Source organism: Crocuta crocuta, unplaced genomic scaffold (genome assembly GCF_008692635.1).
Source record: "Crocuta crocuta isolate KB4526 unplaced genomic scaffold, BGI_CrCroc_1.0 scaffold126, whole genome shotgun sequence".
Lineage (NCBI taxonomy): Eukaryota > Metazoa > Chordata > Mammalia > Carnivora > Hyaenidae > Crocuta > Crocuta crocuta.
Genome location: NW_027531000.1, coordinates 3,279,962 through 3,292,222, shown reverse-complemented (window position 1 = coordinate 3,292,222; position 12,261 = coordinate 3,279,962). Strand labels below are relative to the sequence as shown.

The following is a 12,261-nucleotide window of genomic DNA, read 5'->3' as shown; positions in this document are numbered from 1 at the left end:
AAGCTTAGCTTTGCTATGCTTCATTTTACATAGCAGCAGGTGGTCAAGAGCAAGAACTTTAGAAACACACTACCATCCCTTTTTGTGGAGTTAAAATAGATGGGACACAAAATTAACTATCTTAAATGTGCAATTCAGTGGAATTACTACATTCACAATATTTTGCAACTGTCACCTCTAACGAGTTCCAAAACATTTTCAACACCCTAAAAGGAAACCCTATATCCATTAAGTAATCCCCCATTCCTTCCTTCCATCAGCACCTAGAAACTACTAACTGCTTTCTATGAGTTTATTTATCCTGCATGTTTCATAAAAATGGAATTATACCAATATGTGACTGGCTTTCGTGTCTCACTTGTTTCATGTGGCATGTTTCCCCCATGATGTAGCATATATTAGCACTCCATTTTTATGACTGAGGAATACTCCCTTGTATGGACACACATACCCTTGTATGGATTCCCTTGTATGGATATACAAATAGGGTTGAAAACCTATTTTCAGTACTTCTAGGTATGCACCAAGGAGTGGGATTTCTGGGTCACATGGTGATTCTATGTTGAATTTTTTGAAGAACCATTGAACTCTTTTTCATAGTAGTTACACCATTTTACGTTTCCATCTTTAAGGTAAGAGGTTCTAATTTCTAGAACTGCCCAGTTTTGAATATAGGTCCTGCTTCTCACTAGCTGTGCAGCCTTAGGTACAATTTTGATCATAAAGAAGAGTAGAATTGAACCTATCTCATATGATTGCTTGAAGGGTTAAGTGTGTTTAGTATATATAAAACACTTAAGTACTGCCTGGTTCATAGGAAGCACCAAGTGTTAGCTATTTTAGTTTTTTACTGCTGTTAGAGCACTTGTATTATTCTACATGAAAACTCGAAACATATTCTCCACTTTTTAGCAGCATACCTGGCAAACAGAATATAGTCAACAAGTGTTTGGCAATTGAAATGGATGATAAAAGCTAAGGACCTTTTCAAAACTAAGTAGGTAGAAATATAAGCCATATTAAATATTGAAATATATAACAAGTGTCTGAACTGCGTGGTACTTACATAATATAAGATACATAGATACATATTATGTGTGGAGTAATGAATCCGTCTATGATAGATCTTACTATATATAAGTTCCTTTTAAAAATTTTTAGTTATGGGGCACCTGGGTGGCTCAGTCGGTTAAGCGTCCGACTTCGGCTCAGGTAATGATCTCACGGTTCGTGGGTTCGAGCCCCGCGTCCGGCTCTGTGCTGACAGCTCAGAGCCTGGAGCCTGCTTCAGATTCTGTGTCTCCCTCTCTCTCTGACCCTCCACTGCTCACGCTGTCTCTCTCTCTCTCTCTCAGAAATAAATAAAACATTAAAAAATAAAAAAAAATTTTAGTGTTCATTTATCTTTGAGAGAGGGAGAGAGAGTGCATGTGCACGATAGAGAGAGAACAAGAGAGCAGGGGAGGGACAGGGGCAGAGAGAGAGGGAGACACAGAAGTCAAAGCAGGCTCCTGGGTCTACTGTCAGCAGAGTCACAAACTGTGAGATCATGACCTGAGCCAAAGTCAGACACTTAACCAACTGAGCCACCCAAGTGCCTCTATAAGTTCTTAATATATGGTAGACATAAGATAAATGATAAAAAAAAGTATGAATTATAAAAAGTTTTGTATCTAACACCAAATACCAAAGTAAATCCAGATGAATGTGTTTATTTAAAACTTAAATTACGGGGTGCCTGGGTGGCTTAGTCGGTTAAGGGTCCGACTTTCGCTTAGGTCATGATCTCACGGTTAGTGGGTTCGAGCCCCGCGTCGGGCTCTGTGCTGACTGCCAGCTCAGAGCCTGGAGCCTGTTTCAGTCTGTGACTCCCTCTCTCTCTGACCCTCCCCTGCTCACGCTGTCTCTCTCTCTCCTAGAAATAAATAAAAAACATTAAAAAATTTTATTAAAAAAACTTAAATTACACAAAATTACAAGAAAATTTAGGCAAATATATTTGTCTCTCTACCTGAGGAGATAAAAGTATGGAACAAATCTCAAAGGAAGAGAGCAATGAATTTGGCTATTATAACAGAAAAAAACTCTGTTCTTCAAAGCACAAATTAAATAAAAAGGCCAGCAAACAGAAAAAATAGTTACCATAAATATTACAAAGTGTGTATCCTTAATATAGAAAGAACTGTTGTAAGTCATTAAGGAAAACAGCATGGGAAAAATAGAAAAAAAGTAATTTTTAAAATAATTTCCATCAAAAATAACTGCCAGAAACAAATTTTAAAAACCCATGAAAATGAATAACATTTGATTTTATTAGGACACAAATATGAACTAAAGGAGAAGCCATTTTTATCCAATCACTTAACTAGATTTTAGGAACAGAGAAGCCTCAGTGATAATGTCAGTGGACATGGGACTGTCACATATTGCTGATTGCTGTGCAAATTTGTGCACATTTTCTGGAAATTCTAGAACTCCTTTTACTACAATCATATAGTCCCTTTTATGCCTGGTTTTTTCCACTAGTTTAATGTTTTTGAGATTCACCCATGTTATTGTGTATATCAGAAGTCCTTTCTTTTAGTTGTGAAGTAATATTGTGTTGTCTGAAAATGCCACAAATTGTTTATCCATTACTACTGCTGAACATTTGGGTGGTTTCCAGTTTGGAGCCATTACAAACAAAACATGTTATGGACATTCTTGAACAGGTCCTGGTGTGGACACATGTTTCACTCTGGGGAATGGGGGGTAAATACGTAAGAATGAAATGGCTAGATTGTATGGTAAATATATACTGCAGTTTATAAGAAACTTTCCCACTCTTTTCCAAAATATTTGACTAATTTATGTTTCTACCAACAAGGTATGAGAATTGAAGTTGTTCTATTTCTTCACCAACACTTAGTATTGTCAGTCTCTTAAATTTAGGCAGTCTATTGGTTGTGGATTTTTTAAATATTTATTATTTTTGAGAGAGAGAGAGAGAGAGAGAGAATGTGAATGGGGGAGGGGCAGAGAGAGAGGGAGACAGAGGATCCCAAAAGGCTCCACACTGACAGCAGAAAGCCCAGTGCAAGGCTCAAACTCTTGAACCATGAGACCATGACCTGAGTTGAAGTTGAAGTTGCTTACCCTACTGAGCCACCCAACTGCCCCTGGATTTTTTGTTTTAAAGTAAGAATATTTTATGGGTGGTGTTGTGTTTGTCATATTGCTTCCCATCTTGGCCATGATGCTTCCCATCTTGGCCATGATCTTTCCAACCTGTCATCAATTTGTTCAACTGAAGGCCTTGACTGAATCAATTATTTAACTAGGGAGTACAAAATGGTACTTAAAAAAATTCTCTCATTCTGTCCACATTTTTACCTAGAAGTCTCCTATGAACGACAGCTTACACATATTGACCATAGATATTTTGTTGCCCTGATATAGCATTTACACAGGAAACAGGATAAATCCTTATTCTTTCTCTTAAGTAGCCAATAAATGGAATTATCAATAATTTTTTTGAAGAATTTTCTATTGACTTGGGAAAATGTTCACAATATAATGTTGAGTGAACAAAGCAGGACAAAACTATATTTAGTAAGAGCATTAATTTTCCCTGCTTTGTGAGGTTGTGGGTAGTTCTTATTTAAACTACACTTGGTATGTTTTCCTAGTTTCTATAATGAGGATGAAATACTTACAAAATCTGCCCAAAAAGGTTATAAGTTTGCTGACCTATTCAATAGATGGCTAGATTAAGGGTGTTTTTTTTTTTTTGAGATGTCCCATTTTCATAGTTGTTTGAGGCTGTCTAATGTACACATTATAAAGGGGGAGAAGAGCATTAGACAGAGAAAAGACAGAGGCTCCATTAAGCCAGCTAATGTGTCTCCAATCTAATACGTTTTCTTTCTTTAGGTCCTGACATCTTTTAAGAAGAAGTGACATAGAATGGGCTGGACTATAAATAAAACGGCTGGTAAGATGAAAACATTATGGGTTGCTACCATAATTCCACCATGAAAACTTGAAGAGAAAAATGCCTCAGATAAAAGGCCTATGCTCCTGCTTGTTGATAAGTAAAGCTATTTAGAGACATAGTATCCACTCTGATCTCTCTAATGTTTTTATAGCTCACGCTGATATTTAGGTACTTGGGATATGTCAGAATCCTATTCTGTCACACACTGAATCAGTCAACATGCTCCTAAGAGTGCCATTTACTGATGTGTGCCTTTTAAGTGTTCAAATCTTTGCACCAAAATGAATGCCACTTTATAAGAAAACAACTCAGTGAGGAATCTTTATGGGAGAGCAACACTGATTGGAAAATATGGCTTCCTCTGATCCAGGCACCCAGGTCTTCCCTGGAGCCACGGCTTCTTTATGGAAGTTGAAGGCTAGCATTTTCATCTTTAGCATTTGATTGTCAGAATCTCAGCCTGGCATACAAAAATATCTGAACTCACATTTTTCCCCCTTCAACAGGCTATTTGGTCTTTAGTGCGGCTTTCAATTCCCTTTGGGGACATTCTCTTTGACCGTTTCAGTACCATTAGACTACAAAATGCCTCAAAGCATAAAATGATATTTATTGAAATTGACAGTCTCTGGGAAGCAGGCTTTCAGTCTGGTTTGACTGAGTCACCCATGCAATTATTTGATCAGAGAGAGGCTTCATGCTGTTCACCAGTGTGATGACCCCAGAAGTGAACATCAAGAAAGGATTTCTCATGTTAGAGAAAGATACTGATATTTCAAATGGCTACTATAACTAGACTTTCATTGTTGTGGCCACTTGTTTTCCCCCAGCAACTGTATCCAGTTTTCCTTTAAAGAATGAGCACTCCACATTTACATTCATGAGGTTTAGGTATGATTGACTTCATCCTTCTGGGGATGTAGGCTCCCATAGCTTTCAGATAAATGTACTTCTTTTCTCTTACTACAATGATTGATTTGAGAAGAGACAGGTAAATAAAGCACACTAATTCCAGGTACTGAGAAAAGTTGTCTCCTTCTTCCATGGGAATCCACAGAGGAAGGAACTTCTTTTGGCTGGACAGTAAAGCATGAGGATGTATGGCCTAGAACTTCTTCAGCGTTTGTTGGAAGATGAGGTGAGCCATTCTGGGTACACGGTCAACACACAGAGGAGGCCCACAACATAGAGGTAGATCACTTGTGACTCCATAAACTCTGGACCACTGCTCCTCTGGATGTTTTAAGATAAGTGAGCTGTTAAATGTGTCCATTTTTCTTAAGCTAAGTTGGGTTGATTCTTAACTAATGAGAAGCCATTCTTATGTTGGCTCCTTTGGCAAGGCCAACATAGGAGTTCAGGCTGCTAGTTCTGTTTATAAGGAGCTCTGAACCAGAAGAAACTAATACATGGTAAAAGGGGTAAAAATATTGGTTATATCTTGGGGAAAGGCACAAGAGAGCCTTCTGAATGGCTGGAAATGCTCTGAATCTTGACCTGAGTAGTGGTTACACAGGTAGACATCTATAACTATTCATCAAATTGTATACTTAGCATTTGCACATATCACTGCACATATATTATACTTCACTTTTAAAAAACCTTTAGCTCAGTGAGAAAGAATATTTGACCAAAAATGGTGGCCAGACTGAATTGATGCTGTAGCTTCTAGTAGTACAAAGGAGCACATTACTTTATTAAACTTCAGTGAAAAACCATGTCATCAGCTGTGTCTCTGGCAGGAGTGTATCTTTAGATGCCTGACATACTTTAGATGCACACGCTTGGGAAAAAAATCTCTGTATACACATACATACATACACACTTTCTGTGCATATGTATTATATATGTGTGTGTATATGTATAAATGTACATTTTTGAGTCTCTATGTTGCTAAAATGTGTGTACGTGTGTAGACATATGTATGTGTGGGTATATATATGTGTGTGTGTACATACACACATTTTTAGGAATGCACACACAGAAACACACATACGCACATACCTACATACATTTTAGGAACATACAGAGTCAAACCAAGATATAGTGACCAAAAAGATCTCTGCTGTGAAATAATTTAGTGTTCACTCTCAAAATCATTTTCTTTGTCAAAGGGCAGGAGTAGATGTCATAACTTTGAGCTTGTATTGTTTCCAAAAGGAGGAAGTAATGCGATTCACTGGCATACTCGATTGCTTCCAAATGAGGCTCGCCTCTGACAGACAAGTGGCTCACAAATTCATCTTTTTACATGGAAATTATGTTGCACTTAATTTTTCTCAAGACCAAAGCTATAAATAGAAAACAGGTCATTGTATCATGACAATAAAATTATTATTATTTATGCAATGGAGATGAGAGAGTGACTTGCCTTCATAAATTGCCTTTTCTCCATGATTCATTGAATTCTTCCCGACCCATGAATAATGAGGTCCCTAATTTCCTACAAAGAATTGGAGAAATGAAGACAAATTGAGGGTGGGAGGATCCTGGAGGAAAATTATTAAATTAGGGATTTACATTTTTATATAGCAAGTGTATGGAGAATGTTCCATGGCAGTCTGTACAAAATCGATGCTGCATAATTTGGAAAATAGCAGCCTGATGCCTCTTTATTCCCCTTGACAAGTGTAAATGCTATTATTCTAACAATGGCACTGAATACTTTTTTGGAGGCTGCTTGTTATATTTAAAAAAAATGCCTCCTTAAAGGAGGCTCATATGTTAGTAGCATGTGCAATGTTATCAGCTTTCATACAATCCCAGCAAAATGCTGTTTTGCCTGTCACAGGCTGTTTGCTCCTGACTTCAAAAAAAGCATTTAAAATGGGGTTTTTATTAGTATCATGAAATGTTGAAATAAAATTGGACTCTGTGAAATGCAACATTCACCAATGGAAAAAGACAGTCTATGTGTAAGAATAGTTCAGTGTTATTCTATAACATCATGGAGAGAAGAAAGAAATATTGACCATTTTTCTTAAACTATGTACCAATAAATTCCTTAAAATGTAAGGTGCTGCAGTCATCTTTTGTCTCCTCTAGAGAATGAGAAATAAGGAAGATAAGCATTTATAGAAGAGAAATGAGTAACACTATTATAAAATAATCTCACTATTATGTCAATAAATTCTAAAAGTGTCATGATCATTTCCAATTTTATAGAAGGGCTGCAGTGTGATAAAATACAAAACAAATATGAGATTTCTTTCATTTTAAAAGTACTATTGGATCCACTAGAGATAGAATTTTATTTTTTTCTCCAACAAAAGGAAAACAATAAATGCAGTGAAATGGAGGCCCTTGTTTAATTAAAAACAACAAAAAAAGGATTTTCTGCTCTCATACTGCAAGATCTTTGCATTTCAGACTCTACTAACATGACATTCATCATCATTTCAGTAAGTGCTTAAAGTTTTCCCTTGTGTCTTCGATTGAGAACAGCATCTGATCAGCAGCCTTGGTTTCACAGCGGCACAACTTGTCGTTAAAATACATATGAAGATGTGGGGCACGGTGAAAAATCAGGGCAATAATCCAAACTAGGACTGATGGTCAACCTAAGCCAATGTTTTATATAACTTCCCACTTACTTAGTAGTGCCTTTTCAATAGGATACGAAAGACCTTTATGTGTCAGACCTCTCTGAAATACCAGATTAGACATTTTAGTAAACAAAGCTATGTCCTCCCCAACTCCACCCTGCAGGTGTTCCTTGGGAAGCAGACATTGGTGGCATTCTCCTTCTAGTCTTTATATCTCCCTCTCTACCCCAGCAGGGTCTCTCTGTTTTACATCAGATAAGAGACCAAAGCTCCCAGAAATCCAATGGGAGAAGACATAGGAAATGCACCCTGGTACTAGCTAAGAATTATACTTGTTCATTTATTTCATGAAATCCTTGCCAGTGGTAATAAGCTAAGACAGTGGTAATAGGCTAAGATCACATCATGCCTCCAGAGATGCACTTGATGCAGACATTGATAAGGGACCCAGAAGCTGTACATGTGAATTTATTTTTTCAGGTTATATCTTAGTCCTTCATCAAGGCTATTGCACAAAATAAGAGCCTCTAGTAAGACACTCATATGTTGAGGTACCTGGTTGGCTCAGTTGGTAGAGCATGAGACTCTTGATCTCAGGGTTGTGAGTTCAAGCCCCATATTGGGTGAAGAGATTACTCAAAAATACAATGTTAAAAAAAAAAAGACACTTGTATGTTTATAGCCTATACAATCAGAAGTATGGATTTAGTGGCAATCCTTACACCCCTTCGATTAGCAAACAAAAGATCGTCTAGGCTCTGTCATTCCTCTAGATAAAAAAAACAAACAATGCCCTCCCCGAATTTACAAAAAATATGGCCAAAAGAGGAAAGAAACCATTACCCTGGAACTTCAGAACTAGCCCCTGAAAATGATTCACCACAAACACAGGGTGAAAATTTTATAAAATCAGAGTCTTTAATTGACCCACAAGAAAGGCTGCCATGAGGAAATCATATTGAAATAAAAATAAGATGGGATACAATAAAACATGAGATTAATGGGCTAAAGAGGGATAAGGAGAAAATCAAAATTGCAATGGCAGAATGAAAAACTTCTGAGAGGATCAAAATGAACACAGTCACTGTTGAAAATTCAATCATTGTGGGGGAAGATGGGGTTAAGATACTCTTCATTCTCAGAAGCAGAGGACAAAGACAAGACAATTTAGTGAATTTGGAATGGAGATTATACTTAACGGTTAACAGGTACTTCGGAGGAAAGAGCCAGACTATTTTGAACAGAAGCGATTTTGAATAAATGTAAGGAAGTAAACCTTCTATATGAAAGGAGTTGCCTTTGTTTAAGTTAGCCAGCGTATTCTGGGAGACTTTTTGACTTGCAAGAATAAATATATACATCCTAAGAGGGCCTAGCAAGGTAGTGGGATGAGGCTGGGGTTGTGGTGAGGAGAGGCTACGTACAGGTAACAAAAATTGAATTTTACACCCGATGATTCTTTAGCAGGAAATATGAATGTCTGTGTAGTTATGGGGAAAATATTTTAATACAAACTTGAGTTGGATGCTTAACTGACTGAGCCACCCAGGTGCCCCCTTTTATAAGCATTTGATGCTTTAAATTTCTAAGTTTTGCTTTATCTGTACCCACAGCTTTTGATGTTTTATACTTTTATTTTCATTCAGTAAAAACTTTTCTAATTTCTTATGAGTTATTTAGAAGTATATTGTTTACTTTATAAATATTTGGAGATTACTCAAATTTCTTTCTGTTGTTTAGTTCTTAAGTGTAATTCTTTTGTAGTCGGAGAATGTAGTTCAAATGATTCCTTACATTTAAAATTATAACTGTTTTAGTCCTTAATATGGTGGCCTATGCTACAAAATGTTCTGTGTGCACTTGAAAGGAATGTGTATTCTATTGTCATTGGGTAGAGTGCTTAAAAGGTTCAGATTGTCATTATTCTTGCTAACAAGATTTTGTCTTATTCTATTAATTATTTACAGTGGGATATTGAAATCTCCAACTATAATTTTCAAATTTTTGTTTTCTCCTTTCTGTCAGTTTTTACTTCGTAGATTCTGGGCCTCCTTTGTCAGATACATATACATTTATAATTGTAATTCTGTCATGATATATTGACCATTTTACCACTATCAAATCTGTCTTTTTATCTCTAGCAATATTTCTTGTCTTAAAGTCTGTTTTGTCTGATATTAATATTATCACTCCGGCTCTCTGATGCTTATTACTTGCATTCAGTGTTACACTGACTGCTTTATTCAATCTTAAGTTATTGAAGAAGAGAAAAATCTATCCACATCATCCTTTATACTTACCATTTCTTGTGCTCTTTTTACCTTCTCAAGGATTTGAATTACTGTCTGAAGGTATTTGATCTCTGCCTGAAGTACTTCCTCTAGCTCTTAGTAGAGCAGGGCTTTCCCAATGGATGTGTCTGCCTTTGTTTACCTGAATTTGTTTCTGTCTTGCCTTCATTGTTCAAAGACAATTTTGGTGGATGTAAAATTCTTAGTTGATAATCATTCCCTCTGAGCAATTTGAGGCCTTCTGGCCTCCATTGTTCCTGATAAGTAACCAACAGTTAGTTGGATGGTTTGACTCTATGTAATGAGTCCTTTTATTCTTGATGCTTTTGAGAACTTTTCTTTGTCTTTCAATAATTTGCTTGTGACACATTTAGATGAGAGTTTATCTACTGTTTACCTACTGTTTATCTACTTAGAGTTCCTTGCAAGTCTTGGATCTATAGATGAATACTTTTCATCAAATCTGTAAAGTGTTAGGCCATTATTACTTCAAATGTATTTTCTGCTCCTTTTTCCTTCTCCTATCTCTCTGGAGTTTTCATTTTACATATGTTAATGCACTTGATGTTGTCCCATAGATCTCCAAGGCTTTCATTTTTCTTCAATCTTTTTTCTCTCTGTCTTCCAGATTGAATCAGTTCTGTTGTTTTTCATTCAAGTTCACTTCTGCCTTCTCAATTTTGCTAGTGTGCCATTTGGTGAGTTTTTCATTTTGATTATTATATTTTTCAATTTTAACATTTCCATGTTTTTCTTTACTTTTCTTTTTTATTTTTCAAGTAGGCTCTATGTCAAACGTGGGGCTCAAACTCATGTGAACCAGAGATCAAGAGTCACATGTAGTCACGTCTAGGGTCACCAGGGTGGCTCAGTTCATTAAGCATCAGACTCTGGATCTCTGCTTACATGGTTTGTGAGATTGAACCTATGTCAGGCTCTGAGCTAATGGTGTGGAGCCTGCTTGGAATTCTCTCTCTCCTTCTCTCTCTGCCCCTCCCTACTCTCTCTCTCTCAAAATAAATAAATAAACATTTAAAAAAATAGTCACATGCCATACCAACTGAGCCAGCCAGATGTCTCTCCATTTGTTTCTTTTTAATAGATTCTGTTCAATTGTTGATATTCCCTATTGTTGAGTCATGGTCATCACGTTTTCCTTTGTTCTTTAAGCATGGCTTCTTTTAATTATTTGAACATACTTATAGTAGTTTCATTGAGATCTTTTCTGTTAATCCAACCCCTAGACCCATGAAGAGACCATTTCTAGTAACTACTTTTTGTCTTGAAAATGGCTCACACTCTCCTGTTTTTCTAGCTCTCACAATTTAAACACTGGATATTTTAGATAATTTATTATAGTAACACTGGATTGCAATTTTCCATTTTTTTCCTATGGTGAGTTTTATTTGCTAATGTTTATGTTTTGCTGTTTAAAGCAACTTGCCTGTACTTAATCTACAGAATTAGGTTATCACTCCACAGTGTCAGCCTCTGATGCCTCTGTTCAATTTTTCTTTATTTTCAATGTTTAGCTTATGTCTACATAGCCTATTGTTCAACCAGTGACTGGTCAGTGGTTGTGCAAAATATTTTAAGCACAAAAGGCTTCCACCATCTGCTGGTGGATCTGTGTTTGGTTTGAGGCGGGCATTCAAAATTTAGGCACTATTCAAGTCTGTCCTAACATTTACTTTCCATGGACTCTCTCAATTCTCCCATTGTGCATGAGCATAGGCTCCCAGACAGCCAGGGATCTGTAGAATGTTTATTAAGCCTTTCAATGGCTAACTCATATCCCTATTAAAGTTCTTGATAGTTCTTCAGTCTGTCATTCCCTTCCCCCCATAGAGACTGAAATCTTGGGCTCAGAGGGCTCTCACCCTTTCCCATTCACCCCAGTTGCCGATTTTCCACTCTCTGCTCTAAATCAAGTTAGCCTGCTTCTCCTGCAACAAGGCTGCCAGTTTTTATGGTCAGTCCCATCTGATAGAACTGGTGTGCTGGCCAATTTGCGGTGGGGTGTGGCAGTAGCCACAGGCAAGAAAGCCACAGACTCCTACTGTTCTTACTTGAAGGTCAGCAGTTTTTCATGAATATATGCTTTTCAAATTGTTGTTTCCTTTTGGTCCATTTCCAGAGCCCTGCAATGACTGTTTTTGACAATTTTGTCTAGTTTTATAGGTTTTGTTATTGTTTTTGAAAGAGGATTTTTCAACCTAGTTACTACTTCAGAGTCAGAATCTACACCACCTCCATCTCCATATGTTTTTCAGTCTTCACTTCCAGGCTACTCATAACCATAGCATTGTCAGAGCAAGTCCTAGGACATAAGTAACTCTTTCTAGAGCAGATTCTTACTTGAAAACATTTTACTGTCTCTTGTTGATTCCCAAGTGATTGTTGTGTAACCCATATGAGATCTGCATCTGCTCTAGACCCGTTAGTTTGC

General features: G+C 37.0%; 1 non-coding gene across 1 annotated transcript; it reads left to right on the top strand.

Moving 5' to 3' along the window:
* The first annotated feature begins 8,074 nt into the window (after positions 1-8,074).
* TRNAK-CUU (transfer RNA lysine (anticodon CUU)) lies at positions 8,075-8,147 on the top strand. The gene has a single exon. It is a non-coding gene; the product is annotated as a tRNA-Lys (tRNA).
* Positions 8,148-12,261: the final 4,114 nt, after the last annotated feature.